The 15,220-nt window shown below is 32.9% G+C and overlaps 1 long non-coding RNA gene across 2 annotated transcripts; it reads left to right on the forward strand.

Moving 5' to 3' along the window:
- On the forward strand, positions 5,170–8,925 carry LOC110269087. Of its 2 annotated transcripts, none has more exons than XR_002358136.1 (4): positions 5,170–6,000; positions 6,075–6,189; positions 6,303–6,416; positions 8,867–8,925. It is a non-coding gene; the product is annotated as an uncharacterized LOC110269087 (long non-coding RNA). The 2 variants fall into 2 exon arrangements; XR_002358130.1 differs by lacking the exon at positions 8,867–8,925 and adding an exon at positions 8,163–8,199.

The raw sequence follows: 15,220 nt of genomic DNA on the forward strand, positions 1-15,220 counted from the left end.
TTAGTTTACGTAATCTCTTGTTTCTTCTTATTTGCGAATTTTTGTTAAGGAAGGTTTTTTTTTATAAAAATCAAGTTCTGTTAATCCCGTTACAGGCTTGATATTATTAATAACAATGTCAATATAATTTTAAATTGATTACACTCGATATTTCGGTATAAACATGCAATACTGAAAGTTGGGTCACGTCATTGCCTCCTTTTTCTCTGCCTTGCATAGTCGTTGCCTCTGTTATTAGTCGCTATTCGGCGTTGACTTTTTAGAGATTATCTCCATGAAATTGAAAGAAATTTAATATGTGATTTGTTGTGGTATTGATGATTTTGTTTAATCTATAAATCTGTTATTTTTGTTGTTCTGTTTGGCTCCAATCTCTATATTTAGACCCGAGTTTAAATCCGATACATGCCCAATATAGAATTAACATTATTTGATAAAGTTTTGTTAGGTCTAAGGTTGAATAAGAATTCAAAAATAGATCCAAACATAATTTAAGAATGGATCTAGGCAAAATCAAACGCGGCTTCACCGCATCCATGAACACACATATTTCACCATATAAACATGATTCAATCTTAAATACTAAAATAATTCACGTCTTTTAAATTTATTTGAAATTAATGTAAATACATTTAGATCATACCAAAGTTTTGAAAATATTGGATATAGGCTTAAAAAAAATGTTTATATTGGATAGTATCATTCCAAATCAATCCCTAAGAAAATTTTAATAGAAAATTTTACTTTTTAACAAATTTTAATTACCAAATGAGTCATCAAACTTTTATTTTATTAGATAAATTATTTTTTACATCATATTATTTGTCTATATAGAGAGATTCATCTAAAAAAAAATTGAAGACTATTATGCTTTTATTAAATAATAATATAGATTGATTTGTCTAATTTTTTTTTATCGAATTTTGAGATGAGAATTAATTTGTCTATCAAAAGAAAAATTAAAAACTAATTTGGTTATTAAAATTTGTTAAGTATTAAAATATTCAACTAAAACTTTTTTTTGGGACTAATTTAGGATAGAAAAATTTTAGGAAGCCAACATTTTTATCAGTATTAACTAATATTTTGGACTAATACTTTTATTTTTATACTATTAAAATTTAGGATTTAATGTTTAAAATTTAGAATTTAAAATTTAATCTTTAATGATAAAGTTGACTAAGTATTGACCCAAAATGATAAATATTATTAGTCATATAATATTATTTTTTAGAATATTACCCTTAAATTATACATCCCTAGTTAATAAATAACAATGTTAGGTATATATAAAAATTAGTCACTAAGCATATTTGTTGTGCCAAATTGGTTAACATTGCAAAGAAGTCAATGGTTAAAGTCAAAGATCATATATATATATGAAGTACACTAGGGTTGGAGAAAATAAAAATAAGTTAGGCTTGGTGGTTAACAAGTTACCTTATGCTTAGTGTCTAAGTTTGCTTGAGGTGCAAGATTACTTGGGGTTCAAGTTTGTTTGAGATCCAAGACTACCTGAAATTCAAGGCTACTTGAAGTTCAAGTTTGTTTGAGGTCCAAGACTACTTGAAGTATAAATTTACTTGATGTTCAAGGTTATACCAATTTGTTTAAAATTTTTTTCTCTACAAATAAAATTAGTTTCAATAAGTTAGGAGAGCTTCCATTTATTCACACACTCACTCTAAAAATTCCTAGTTACACTGACGCATGAAAACATGAGTCACGAGTTTATATAAGTAATGGGAGACTCTATTTTTATTTTAGTCATTCCAATTCTTTTTTTCTTATTATTTAAATTTTGTTATTTTCATTCAAACTCTTGTCAATTTTCGCACATTTTAATACAAGCCTTATAATTTTCAATTCTTTATATTTTTGCACTTATTCTTTCTTACTTCTAATTTTCTATAATTATTTTATTTTACAGTTTTATTTGGCATGATCTCTAAATCCTAAGAGCATTCCATAAAAAAGAGTTGTACTAATTACTCGAATTGAGATTTTGATACAAGTTTGGTCGACACCTACTATCAAGGTATAAAAAGCAAAATCTAGGAGAAACAAATTGGCACGCACAGTGGGACCTTGGTTAAAATTAGCTGCCTAAAATAGTTGTTGTGTATGCGTTTGTGAAGTGATAAATTTTTATCCTATAGCGATCCAAACGCATCTATTTCTATGTCACCTCAGTCGTCCTCTTCAACAAAAGGGTCAGACTACGACTCTGACAAAATAGTATTATATCCACAACCACAAGTCATTGAATTGATACAAGTGCTTATGAATTTCGCTAGAAGTCCGACTAGGCATATAAACAACACAAATATGATTTCAATGGCTTCTCCTAGTGTAGTCAAAGTAAATCCAACTACTTGGCCTATGTATGGATTATCTCAATATTCGTCATCTTTGGCTAATTCACCTATTCCTAGGTTTATATACAATTGTTCAGTTGAACCCAATTGTTGAAATAAATCCATAAGTTTTTGTACAAGAATACAATCCGTACTTATATCAATATATGATGGTCAATCTTTCCTATTTAGGATCAATTATATCAGGACCCATAATATCACAACTACCTCAATAAAACATTTTGTCAATGTGGACACAACCATATATGTAGGGACAACATCAACTTAAATTAATTTGCTGATTCCATCATCAACACAGATGGAGATACCTTGTTCAATTCTCGTTATGCCTTTGACACCTAGAAAAATGCATAAAAATTCATTCTTTTCAAAAAGGTCATGAAAAATACCAATGTCAAAAATAATTTTGCCTAACACCATAGATTCTTTATTATTTTTAGACAATAAAAAGCAAAAAGTCATCATGATTTAATTGACCTGATGACTTAGCAAATGACAATTGTCTTAAATTATTTGATAAGAAATAATAATGCTAAGTTTCAACAAGTAGCAAGACAGATGAATGAATTAATTGGGGTAGTCCAGGATAACTATAAGGCACCAAATCTACTAGGAGGTCACCAACCTCATTTGGGAGGTTGTTAATTACCTGTAATAGTTAATAGGGGACAAAAATCTATTGATGTAGTGAATGATACTCGACAAAATCAGTTTGTCCAATGTAACATTGCACAAGCTGATAGAGTAAGTTAGATAGAGTAGGTTTTAACATAAATTTGATTCACCAACCATATTCTATATCTTCTTTTTCTGATCATGTGTTACAAGTAAAATTTTTTAGAGGAGTCAAAGCCCCAAAATCACTCACTAAATTTTTAGAAAAAAAGTGATGAGTCAACTGTCGAGCATGTGGTTCGCTATATAGTTGAAATTGGAGTTCTAGCAAGCAATGAGCAACTTAAAATGAGATACTTTTCTTCTTCTTTGACTGTGAATGCTTTCACTTGGTTTTCAAATTTATAACCCAAATTAATCCATTCATGGGAATAGTTGAAGAAGAGTTTTGATGGTCAATTTTTCAAAAAAGAACTAAAAGTTACGCTGTGATTTGTTCTTAATAAAAATATCCAAGGCAAAGACGACGAAAGACTATCTTATTCGATTCATAAAAATGAAAAATAAGTGCCATAATTAGATCCCAGAACCTAAAATTATCAATATATTGATTAATGAGATTGACTTTAAAATTAAAAAGAAGTTAGTTGACCAACAATTTATTGACGTTGTTCAATTAGCAGACAATATCCAATTCATCGAAACATTTCAAAAAGAAAAAGAGTAAGAATATGAGAATTTTTTTGAAAAAAAAAGTAGCTTTTATTATATGTGTGATGTATTTTGAGTTGAAAGTAAAAAATGATGTGTTTTCAGTCAAAACAAAAGAAAAGTCACGTACTATATGTCAATCTCTTAATCTTGTCAAGGAAAAGGTATTCCCAAAGAAGGGAGTTATTAAAAGCAAATTAAAATTTTCTAACAAAATACTAAATATGAAGGTTGGCAAAAAATCTTTGTGAGTTGACCTCGAACTTTGTTGAATTTAAAGGGTTTGTTGTTAATATGATGGTAAAACAAAAAACTCAGTTTGATACCAACATGCTCAAAGTGAGACCTATATACCCTAAAGTTAGTGAAGATTTGTTAGAATTTTTTATCCGACAAAGAATGTCAAAAATGAATATAACTATGTACTTTATGAGCATTGCAAAAGAGAAAAAGAGAAGTTGATAAACAGTCAAGATAAAATACGCACTTGTGAAAGTTGATTTAGAATACGACGATTAATTCTACTACTTTGGATTGAGTTTAGAGGTGGCTTCAAAGTTTTTAATGTTTCTTCATCAAAATCGAAGCCATCCAAAACTTCAAGGGGCATTTTATTGTGCCAAAAATTTGGCAAAAATGATCGACGATAGAAAGAATTCAATAGTTAAAGTCGAAGATCATATATACACGAAGCATACCGTGGTTGGAGAAAATAAGAATTTGTTAACCTTGGTAGTCAAGTTACCTTATGATTATTGCCCAAGTTTGCTTGAGGTGCAAGACTACTTGGTGTCCAAGCTTATTTGAGGTTCGGGACTATTTAAAGTTCAAAAATTCTTGAAGTCCAAATTTGTTCGAGATCTAAGACTACTTGAAGTCTAAGGTTATACCAATTAGCTTCGATTTTTTTCTATAAATAGGATTAGTTTCAATAAATCAGGAGAGCTTCTACTCATACACTCACTCACTCTAAAAATTCCTAGTCACACACTAACACATGAAAACATGAGTAGTCACCAATGATAAACCCAAAAAATTTTAAGAGTGAGGGCAAAAATATATATCTTAAAATAAATTTTGTTGAACATTGCTAATTATATTAAAAATATAATAGAGATATAAAAATTAAAAAGAGTTAGTGAATATTTTCATTCTTAAAATACTATTCATTATATATAATTTATAAAAAAAATATTTCTAAAATTTGAACTTAAAATATTTTAATTAAATTATGTTATATGTTTTGGACTAAGTAACTAATATTTTGAATATTAGTACTACTATTTTGGAAAATAGAGAAATTAATTATATTATTTCTAATCTTTAGATTTGGGCATTTTGTTGAAAATAATTTGTAAAAGTAGATGAACCAATAGTATTTTTTCATATACAATAAGTGTTGGATTTACATTGGATTTCAATTACCATAATGCCCTTAACCCTAATTTTCACATAAGGAAAATCCTAACCCGGTAACCCATTACCCGACCCGGTTCTCTCTCAACCCCACTCAGCTCCCAAACCCAGCCGCCACACTTGACCTATTTTCCTTCCTTCTTTAATTCACGACACATAGCTTCCTTCTGTTTCCAAGAAGGAAAGAAAAGAGCAGAAAGTGGGAGAAGAGGAACGGGAAGGAGAGGAGAGGAGGAGGACGGCGCCGGCGGGCGTCACTGCCGCCGCGCCGTCGCGTCGCGTAGAGACGAGAGGAGCGAGATCTGAGGATGAGACAAGGATCTGCGCCGGTGGCACTGGGGTTTGCTGCCGCCGTTTGATGCCGCCGAGGGGAGGAGGGTTACAGCCACCGCAAGGGGCCTGCCGATGTCACCCTCACGAGTCACCATTCCCGAGCTGCAGCACCATGGAGCCAGCCTCGTCGCGCCGTCACGGCTGCCCGCGCTATCGTCGTCGCCGTTGGTCCACCGGGGGTCGCCATCGAAGTTGAGACACGAAGAGAGGGGGTACGCGAGCGAGAAGGGGTCTGAGGGCCTGAAACCGCCGCGCTTGGTCTCGTCGGTGAAGCCATGGCCGCCGTCATCGGAACAGAGGGCGCGAGAGAGACAGAAAGCTCGCGGTGGGGGAAAGGACAGGCGCCGCCATGCTGCACGGAGCTATCGCCGCCGTTCCTGCCGCCGGTAAGCCTCGGTTAACACCGCCAAAGCTCCGGCCATCACCGTCGCTGAGGAAGCTCACCAGAGTTGCTGGAGGCTGCCGCCGCTCTGCCTGGTTGTGTTGAGTCGCGCCGCCGTGCCTGGCCGCCGGAAAACCCCGCTGCCGTCGCCGAAAAACTCTACCTGTAAGGGTTTTTGAATTCGGTCTTCATTCGTTTAAGATTCTGGAAGCTTTAACGTCTCTGTTTGTGGGTTCAAGGCGCCATTGCCAGAGTCCGGTCACTGCTTACTGCTTGAGGTGGCTGCCAGGCTGCTACCGTTGAACCGGTTCAGAGACCGCCGCTGTTCCGGTTTAGCTGTTCCTTCTTCATTCGGTAAGCGTTTTCAATTTGAAAGCTCTCTAGTTACTATTCTGGCTTCATACACTAAGGTTTTGCGACATCAATTGCTATAAGATTGAGTTTCTATTGTTATATGTCGCGATTAGTGTTGCTGTGGTTACCGCGGGAGTGGCTTGGAGCCGAGGTTGCGGTTGTTGGTGATTTCGGTTTAAGAGAGGAGGTTCCTATGACGCGTTTGGGTTATGGATTTGCGTTTTGAGGTAGGGGCGCTTTCCAAAAACTACAGTTTATTACTGGAATTATTACATATGGATACTGATGTGAGATATGGTGTAATTAGTGATTGTATCTGCCTTATGTATTATTTGATTGACTCGAACGATTATGGATGTTGGCTTGGCTGAATTGTTGTGTGGCTTGTGAAATGTAATGTTTGAAGTTGATTCTTTAAATATTTGAAATGAGTTTAATCCGTTGAGGATTGGTTTGAATTGAGTCAATTATTTGATGATGTGAAAGATAGAATGCTCTTGAAATCCAGCCTGGGTTGCGTTAATTGCTCTGGTTTTGATAAATGATTTATTGCGGAACCAATTCTTTAAAGCTTTATAAATGAGTTAAATTGGTTGATATTGAGTTGATTTTTGAAATGGTTTCCTTGAGATATGCCAATGAGGCGACTGTTGAATTTAGCTTGATTTTGAATTGATTTTGGATTCTGAACTGTTGAAAAGGATTGTGGGACGGTTTAGTTGGGACCCGAACCGGGTGGCAAAAGTCCAAGTTTTAGGGGAGGTGCTGCCGAAATTTCTATAAAATCCGAGTCTTTATTGAAATGTTGTCTGGAAAATGATGAGTTAAAGACTTCTGCTATTTTATTTGAATTATCAAGAAAAGGATGATTCATGCTTTCGAAATGAGTTAGTAAAGAGGAAATTGTGATTTAGTCTTGCTTCTTAAGAAAGGCATTGTATCTCTTTCAAGAGAAAGTTATTTAGATGAAACTTGTGTTTTAAAGCTGTTTGAATGCGAAAAGGGTTTATGCCTTTGAATTTGACTTGGGGATTTCAATTAAAGAAGTTTCAATGACTTTGAAAGAACCTGAATGTCTACTGACAAGTTTTATTTTGAAATATTTTGAGAAAGGTTTTAAGTACTCTTTGAACTCTAAACTTTTGCAAGACTAAAACAATTTTGAATAGTTGAAACGCTTTAGAATTTATCATGGGGGTTGAAGCTGGTTTTGCCTAAGTAAAGGAAACGGCTTTGAAAGAAGTAAATGATTACGTGACTCGGCTTGGCTTAGATCCTATTTTATTACTCAAATCGGAAAGCCAAGGTTTTAATGATTTTAAATGAATTCGGCGAAATGAGTTATGCTATTCTCCCCTAAAGACTTGAGACTCTGTCGAGAAACTTTGTTATAAAATCCCATTGTGGGATGGGTGATTTTGAATGTTCCCAAAATGAATCTTTAACTTTCCATAGTTTTGGAAGTTTCGGAAAGAGGATGCCGAGAGCGGCTTTGTTTTAAAAAGGGAACTCACTTTGAGTAAATTTGGCTTATGAGCCTGAGATGATTTGAGAAACGAGATTTCTAAAAGCCAAGGCTAAAAAGAGTTGAAGTTTGATTTCAAAGTGAAATGGCTTGAGAAAAGTGATTTGTGGCTAAAATGCCGGTTTTATGAATTTGATGATGTTGAATGGTGGAAGTGTTGCTTTGTTGTGAGCCGGAATGGCCGTGTATGCTATTGAACTATGGCTGATTGCCGAATGAGTTGTGAGCCGTATGGCCGATTATGAATTATGAACTTAAGCCGAAGGGCTGTATTTATTGATAAATTGGCTGGTTCTGGATTGAACCGTGAGCCAGATGGCTGAGATGGATGGTGATCCATGGTTGAGTATAAATGCATGTATGCAATCGAATGAATTGTGAATTTAAGCCGGATGGCTGAGATGAATGTTGTATGCGAGTATGCTTGTGTTTTCTCTCTGTTTGTAAGGGTGACAGGGCACCAATACCCTCTAATGGCGACAGGGCGCAGATACCCTCTAATGGCGACAGGGCGCAGATACCCTCTAATGATAATAAAGCGCAACAGAGAGACTGTGTCCGGGTTAGCTACCGGACACGTCGGGTTGGCTTGGTAACCGACAGATGATATCATCAGCCACTAGGGACAGGCATGCATCATATGCATTTATGTGACATTGTTTGGGTGTGTATATTATACTTGGTTTGCCTATGTGACTAATTGCTAATTGTTCTACTTGCAATAACTGTTTGTTTGTGCTTGCATCCTTCTATTTGTGTTTGCTACTGGAACTCTGTTGGACTGTGGTGATTGGTTGCTGGTTGGATTGTTTGGGCCTAGGGCCGTGGTTGGAATGAGGTGAACCGATGGTTGATTTCACTTTTGTGTTTCTGGTTTGGAATAAAATTATGAAAGGCTATTTTGGTTCCGCATAGATAAACCGTTTTGAAAGGCTTCTGAGTTTTTGAGAATTGAACCGTTCTTCTTTCCGAAAAGATTTCCGACTTTACTTTCATTGTAAACCGTTGTTTTTGAAAGGAGGCATAAGACGGTTATGAATCACTGGTGCGGTTATCTTCATGTATCATATTACAGTAATTCCCAAAAACCCTCTACTGAGAACCCTTTCGAGGATGATGTTCTCACCCCCCCCTACATTTTTCCCCTTTCAGGATATGGGCGCAGAAGTCACGAAGAGTTATTTAGTTGTTGTTGAGATGCTCTGTATTGTTTTAGTTATGGTTTATTGTACCCTCGCCTTTATCTTGATATATTCTGTAAGAAGGATAGTGACTGTATTGGATAATGCTTGTAATATTATCTATGTATATAAGTGTATATATGTATGTACTCTTTATGAGTTTTTGTAAGTTGTATGGTATCTATGGATGTCGTTGTATAGCAAAGTATCTTTTGGATCGGTATTGCGGTTTAAAGATTTAAACAGGCTCATATTTTAGTATTAAATATTATAAGTGTCGTCGTAATGTCCGAGCTATCAGAGTCGCACAGCCGGAAGTGTGAGCTTTGGTAGTTACATGGACCTTTTTAAATTAAAGCCGAAAGCAACTTTGGTTTCGTCGCTCTGAATTGGTGGGAGGGTTCCTTCCTATGTTGGGGGTAAATGCCAACAACGTTTAACAATGTTTCACCAGTACCTTATCGAAAATTAAATTGACATTAATAATAAAGGTCACGTGTTTATTAAAAGAGCAATACTACTACATGAATGCTGAGGTTTAATACCCAAATTTAACCTTCTATATATCTATAAAATACAGATATTTTGTTGAATTATTATATCTGCGTAAGATATATTTCAAAAACAATATTCATCGACATTTGTTTGACATGCGTATTTATTGTGTCCAACCATATGTTAATAAAAAATAAAAAATTTTTTTCCGGACATACTTAGACACAATACCTAAATACTATCACGTGTCAGTATATCTAGTCTTATTCTTAACATGTATTATTGAAATGAGTTTAGAAATAATATATATAATTATTTATTAAATAAAAAATATTTTAAATAATTTTATATAATTAAAAAAAGACATTAAAAACAGTTAAAAATTTATTTTTTATTTTAATACTAATAAAATATCAAAAATTCATTGTAATTTATCTAAAAAATACTTTATATTTATATATATGTCATGTCTTCGTATTTTATGAGATTTTAAAATTTGTATATTTATGTATTCCATGTCATATTGTATCCCATTTTCGTGTCATTGTCCGTGCATCATATACCTTAATCAAAATTTCTGTATACTTATTTATTTGCTTATTGTTTGAAGGTTTCGACTTTCGCATCTTCAAAAATAAATAATTACATAAAAATAAATATTAGCCAATTATTTTTGTTAATATTTTATTTTTATATTATTAAAATTTAAGTATAATATTTAAGATTTATATTATTAAAATTTATTTATATACTATCAATTCAGTATTCGAAAGATTTAGCAATTGACAAAAAAATTTCTAAAAGACATTCTTTTTTAGTATTATTTTTGTATTTAGTTTAGTCTTCCTAATGAAATCAATAATTTATATTATCAAAAAATAACAATAATAAATAAAATACATACCAATTCAAGAATATGTAATAAAAATTATACAAAATTAAATAAAAAGATAACAAAGTTCATAAAAAAAATATGTATCAATAAAAATAATTAATAAAATTTATGTGAACAATGAGTGTTAAGAACTTCATTAAAAAATCCAACAATATATACATCAGAAAACATCAAAAAAAAAATTCTAAACAAAAACATACAATAACATTTATAGTATGAACAAGAAAAATAAATAAAAAATTGGTAACAAATTTACTTAGAAGAAAATACTGAAAATAATAGTATAAAAAAATATTTGTTTGTAAAGTATCCAACTGTAGCCAAACCCGATCTCAAAGTAAAAAATAAAACAACTTTATTAAATTTATTAGGTCAATTAATGCTTCGGATAAATTAAAAACAGTGACTAGCTTTTAAACGACATGAATTGATGAAGAAACAGCTTAGTGCAGCAGTGCATGACCAACCTATAGTAGGCGGGAATAATTATTATTTGCAACACCTATTCATTTATTTAATTATTTGTTGTTAGCTAGGTACCCCAAATATACTATCATGCTAATATTTTTACCGTTAGAATATCATGCTTTTGGGTAAGCTATTCTAATAGCGAGAATATTATCTCAACTTTTATACACTTAATAATAAAATAGAAGTTTTTAATATGAAATTGTATTATTATTTTTTTTAAAAAAAACCAAAAATATTTTTTTCTTAAAAACATAAATACATACATACAAAATCAATCACAACACTTTGTATATATATATATGGAGAAAAAATAATAACTAAATTAATACAACAATATCGCATAAGAAAAAATATAAGGATCTCTTACAAGTTTTTTTTTTTCATTTTTTGAAAAGAAAAGTCTGTAGATAGGTGAGAACCTAACCATACGGTCTCAACAGAAGAATTTTAGAATTGTCATAAGAAGATATTTAAAAAGAAAACTGTTTTCAATCCCAATGCTCATCACTCGTCTTATGAATCCTTTTTGAAAACCAACTGTTAATCATTCAAAATCCAAACCTTTTCGAAAAACTATTATTTGATTATCCGAAATACAAAACTCATATTTTTCTTATAAAAATCTTAAAAGTTACTTAAACTATATGAATGACTAGCCTGTTCAAAGTATAGGTCCATTAAGTCTATGTTGAACTAATTTAATTTTTCATACTTTGCTAAACCTCAAATACAAACCAATCACGATTTTCGGCCCATCACATACTCAATCATGGCCTCTGACCCAAGCAACTCAATCAGCATCCAACTCATCACAATCCAACCAATCAGTCATAATCACAAGTAATGAAGTTCAAACATAATCAAGAGTAATTACATCAAGTATAGAAATTAACAGTAAACAAAATTATTTATATAGGCAAACCAAGTGTATAATATGCACACCCAAACAATATCGCATAGATGCACATGATGTATGCATGTCTTAATGGCCGTGAGCTCATATGTCACTTACGCTGTCAGAACCTGACACATCCGATAGCTAACTCGGATATTGTCTCTCTGATTGCGCATTCCCAAGAGGTATATAATTCAGATTTAGTACCTTACCACCTTTTCTTAGAGGCAAACATCAAGGGGATAAATCCAGAAAAAGTGCCCTACCACCTTCCCCTGTGAGGCCGTGCCATACGGATCAAGGGATTAGTGTCCTACTACCTTGCAAAAACAAAAAGAACCACAAACAAGTGAGATTAACCAAACAACCCTTGTTCGAGTTGTTATACATATCCAAGAGGAATCAGGAAGGGGATCCAAACCTTTCACTGTCTCTCTGGATCGGAGGCGATCTTACATTTTCAGAAGGAATAAAGAAGGGGATCATTTCCTTCCACTATCTCACTGGAGTCGCACTTCTGACATATACAACTGGGATATAGTGCCTACGCACACTCTTGGAACATAGTACCCGACGCACTTTTCAATCTCAATCAAACTCAAACTCATACTCAACTCAATATAAATTTTTATACTCATCTTTACCCCAATTTGAAATCATTCTTGACCCATTCACTTTCAATAATAAAATACATTTAATTTATATCATGCCAAGAATCACTTTTGCTCAAATCATCTTCTTTTAAAACCATAACCACTTCCAGTCTAAATTTCTTTCAGAAGATTCAAATCATTATATTTACCAATTACAATACTAATTGAAACGGCATAAAGCATTTTTCTTGTATTAATCACTTAAGTACTTTAAATCAAGATTTGTTAATTAAACCCAACGGCGAAGTCTCTAAACTTTAGGAGAGTGACAACCAATTTCTTCTTTTAACAAAACTTATAAAAATTTTTCATGAATCAAAATCCCAATTTAAAGTATTCCCACGGTCTCCAACCGTCGTCTCAAAATTAAATGAGATAAATTATAAAAATAATTTCTTGAATTAACAAAATTATAGAACTCATTACTTTAATTTCATTAAAATTCTTAAATCATAACTCCTTAAGAATCAATCAAATAAACTCACTTTCGATTTAACCAAGTTTTTTCAAAATAATTTCCAACTTCACTTTTAAGTTTGAGACATTTTCAAAAGTCTCGAAATTCATTATATTTTTACTCCTTTTCAAATAAATCAACTTTAACTTCTTTTCAAGCTCAAAAGTTTTTTTCAAAGTCTCAAAAATCGTTTATTTTTAAATACTCATTTTCATCACTTTATTTTTCACTTAAAGCACCCCAAAAAACATAGTTCTTTTCATAATTAATCAAACTAAAAACAATTTGATTCTCATTATTAAATGTTATTTAAAACACTTATAAAAATTTCGGCGACACCTTCCCTAAAACCTAGACTTTTATCACCCTTACGGGTTCATCAAAACCACATTTCATAATCATTCTCAATAGTTTCAAAACTAAATCATTCCTCAATATAAATATATGTATAAATCAGATTTCCAAAACAAAACCATTTCTCAAAATATATATATATATAACTCCAAATTCTAATATAAAACCACTTTTCATTATAAACATTCGAATCAGCTTTTTAAATTAAATTTTTTTATCAACAACTGCAAGTTGACTCAAGCAATCAATAGTTCAACTAAGTAAACAGTCATATTTATCTAAAACAAACCAGTCAATCTATAAGACTCACATAATCACCAAATATATATATATTTCACATCAATATCAATTTATAACAATTTCGTAATATAAAATAAATTTTAAATAAAACCCTACCTCAAATAGTCAAAACTACAAAACTAACGTGTCTAAAAACCCTTTTTTCTCGGCCCGCAATCAACGGCATTGAATCCGACTATTTTCCATAGCAACAACAGCCACAAAAGCACCACTCACAACAGAAACTCGACCCTGAGATATTAACGTTGCAAGAACCTTAGTAATATATAACAGAATAGCAACTAAAAGGATTCAGAACAAGGAATAGCTTATCGTACTTATGAATAAGCGAGAGAACGGAGCAGTGGTAGTTCCGGTGACAAGGCAGCAGTTTAATGTCGCATGAAACAACCATAAAATTCAGCATGCAAGAACTAGAACTCAGCCCTATGTTACCAAAACCTCAGAACCTTTAACAACTTAGAACAAAATACTTATTTCAATGGTTTTGAGAACAAAAATGCTTCCAAGAAGACAGGGGCTCCAGCGACGATTTTCAGCGGCGTGAAGCTCCGACGATGGCGACAGAAGCTTCATCGACAACGATGCAGTAGCGGTGACGAATCTGACAGCGACGGGACCCAATGGTGGCGGCGACGAGTGTCCTCCCCTCCATCGCGTTATGCTCCTCTCCTGGAAATTACGTGCATGGTGATGGCGACAGATCCAACAACAATGGGCTTCCTCTCAGTGACAGCGGCGATACGACGGTGACGCGTGCTCCAACGCGGTTACGAACCCAGCTTTGGTGGTGGCAGCTTCCTCGTGAGATCCCTCTCTCTCCTTCGTGGACCCTCTCTCTCCCTCTCTCTAATGCATCTCTCCCTCTCATCCGCGATGACGACTTGGCAATGGCGGCATCCCCTTGCCGGTACCGTCGCCTTCCCCCCTCTTCTTCTCTTCCCCATTTCTCTCTTACCCTTTCTCTTTTCTTTATCGTGCGTGGGGGTGTGTGTAGGAAATGGTGGCGGCGGGAATAAGGGGGCAAGGTGAGTGTAGTATGTTTTAGGGTTAGGTTAGGGTTTGGGTAGTGTAAATTAGGGTTTGTTTTGGAGATTTTGGGGTTAAGGTAGTGTAGTAATTTTAATAAAAATAAAAAGATAGAGTAATAATTTAAAACCGAATTAAATATAAAATAACCATTTTTGAAATACCATTTTATTATCAACTTGTAAATTTATTTTCAAATAAATACTAATTCAATAAAAATTAAAGATAATTAAATTAATTCTCTTTTATTTATAAAATAAGATTCAAAAGCTTAATATTCAAATTAAAGCACATAAAATTCTCATTATTGTTCAATTATTAAAGCTCTAAATTATAAATAAGAAATTATCCAACTTATACATAAAGATCTCTAAAAATATAATCTTAAATGAATATAATAAATCATAAGTAATTTATTATTTAATTTTAAAAATCCAGAGTCTTACAACCATAACAAGCTAAGCATGTTGCTATGTTTACTATACGTCTTAGCGGAGGCGTTAGTTCAAATGGTAAATCATATACTTCTTAATATATTGTATTTGGGTTTGAATCTTGACGAATATACCAAGTATTGAATAAAATTCTTTAAAATTGTGTGGGTGAGTATGTTGTGATGTTATGATATATAGGATTGGAAATTACCCAGTTTATCTATAAAAAAAAATTAAAATAAACTATTTGTCAGATACTGCATAGAGATTCATATATTTGGTATTTATGAAAAAAAATAATTATTCTATTATGATAAATATAATTTAATGATAAATGATAAA

Source organism: Arachis ipaensis, chromosome B01 (genome assembly GCF_000816755.2).
Source record: "Arachis ipaensis cultivar K30076 chromosome B01, Araip1.1, whole genome shotgun sequence".
Lineage (NCBI taxonomy): Eukaryota > Viridiplantae > Streptophyta > Magnoliopsida > Fabales > Fabaceae > Arachis > Arachis ipaensis.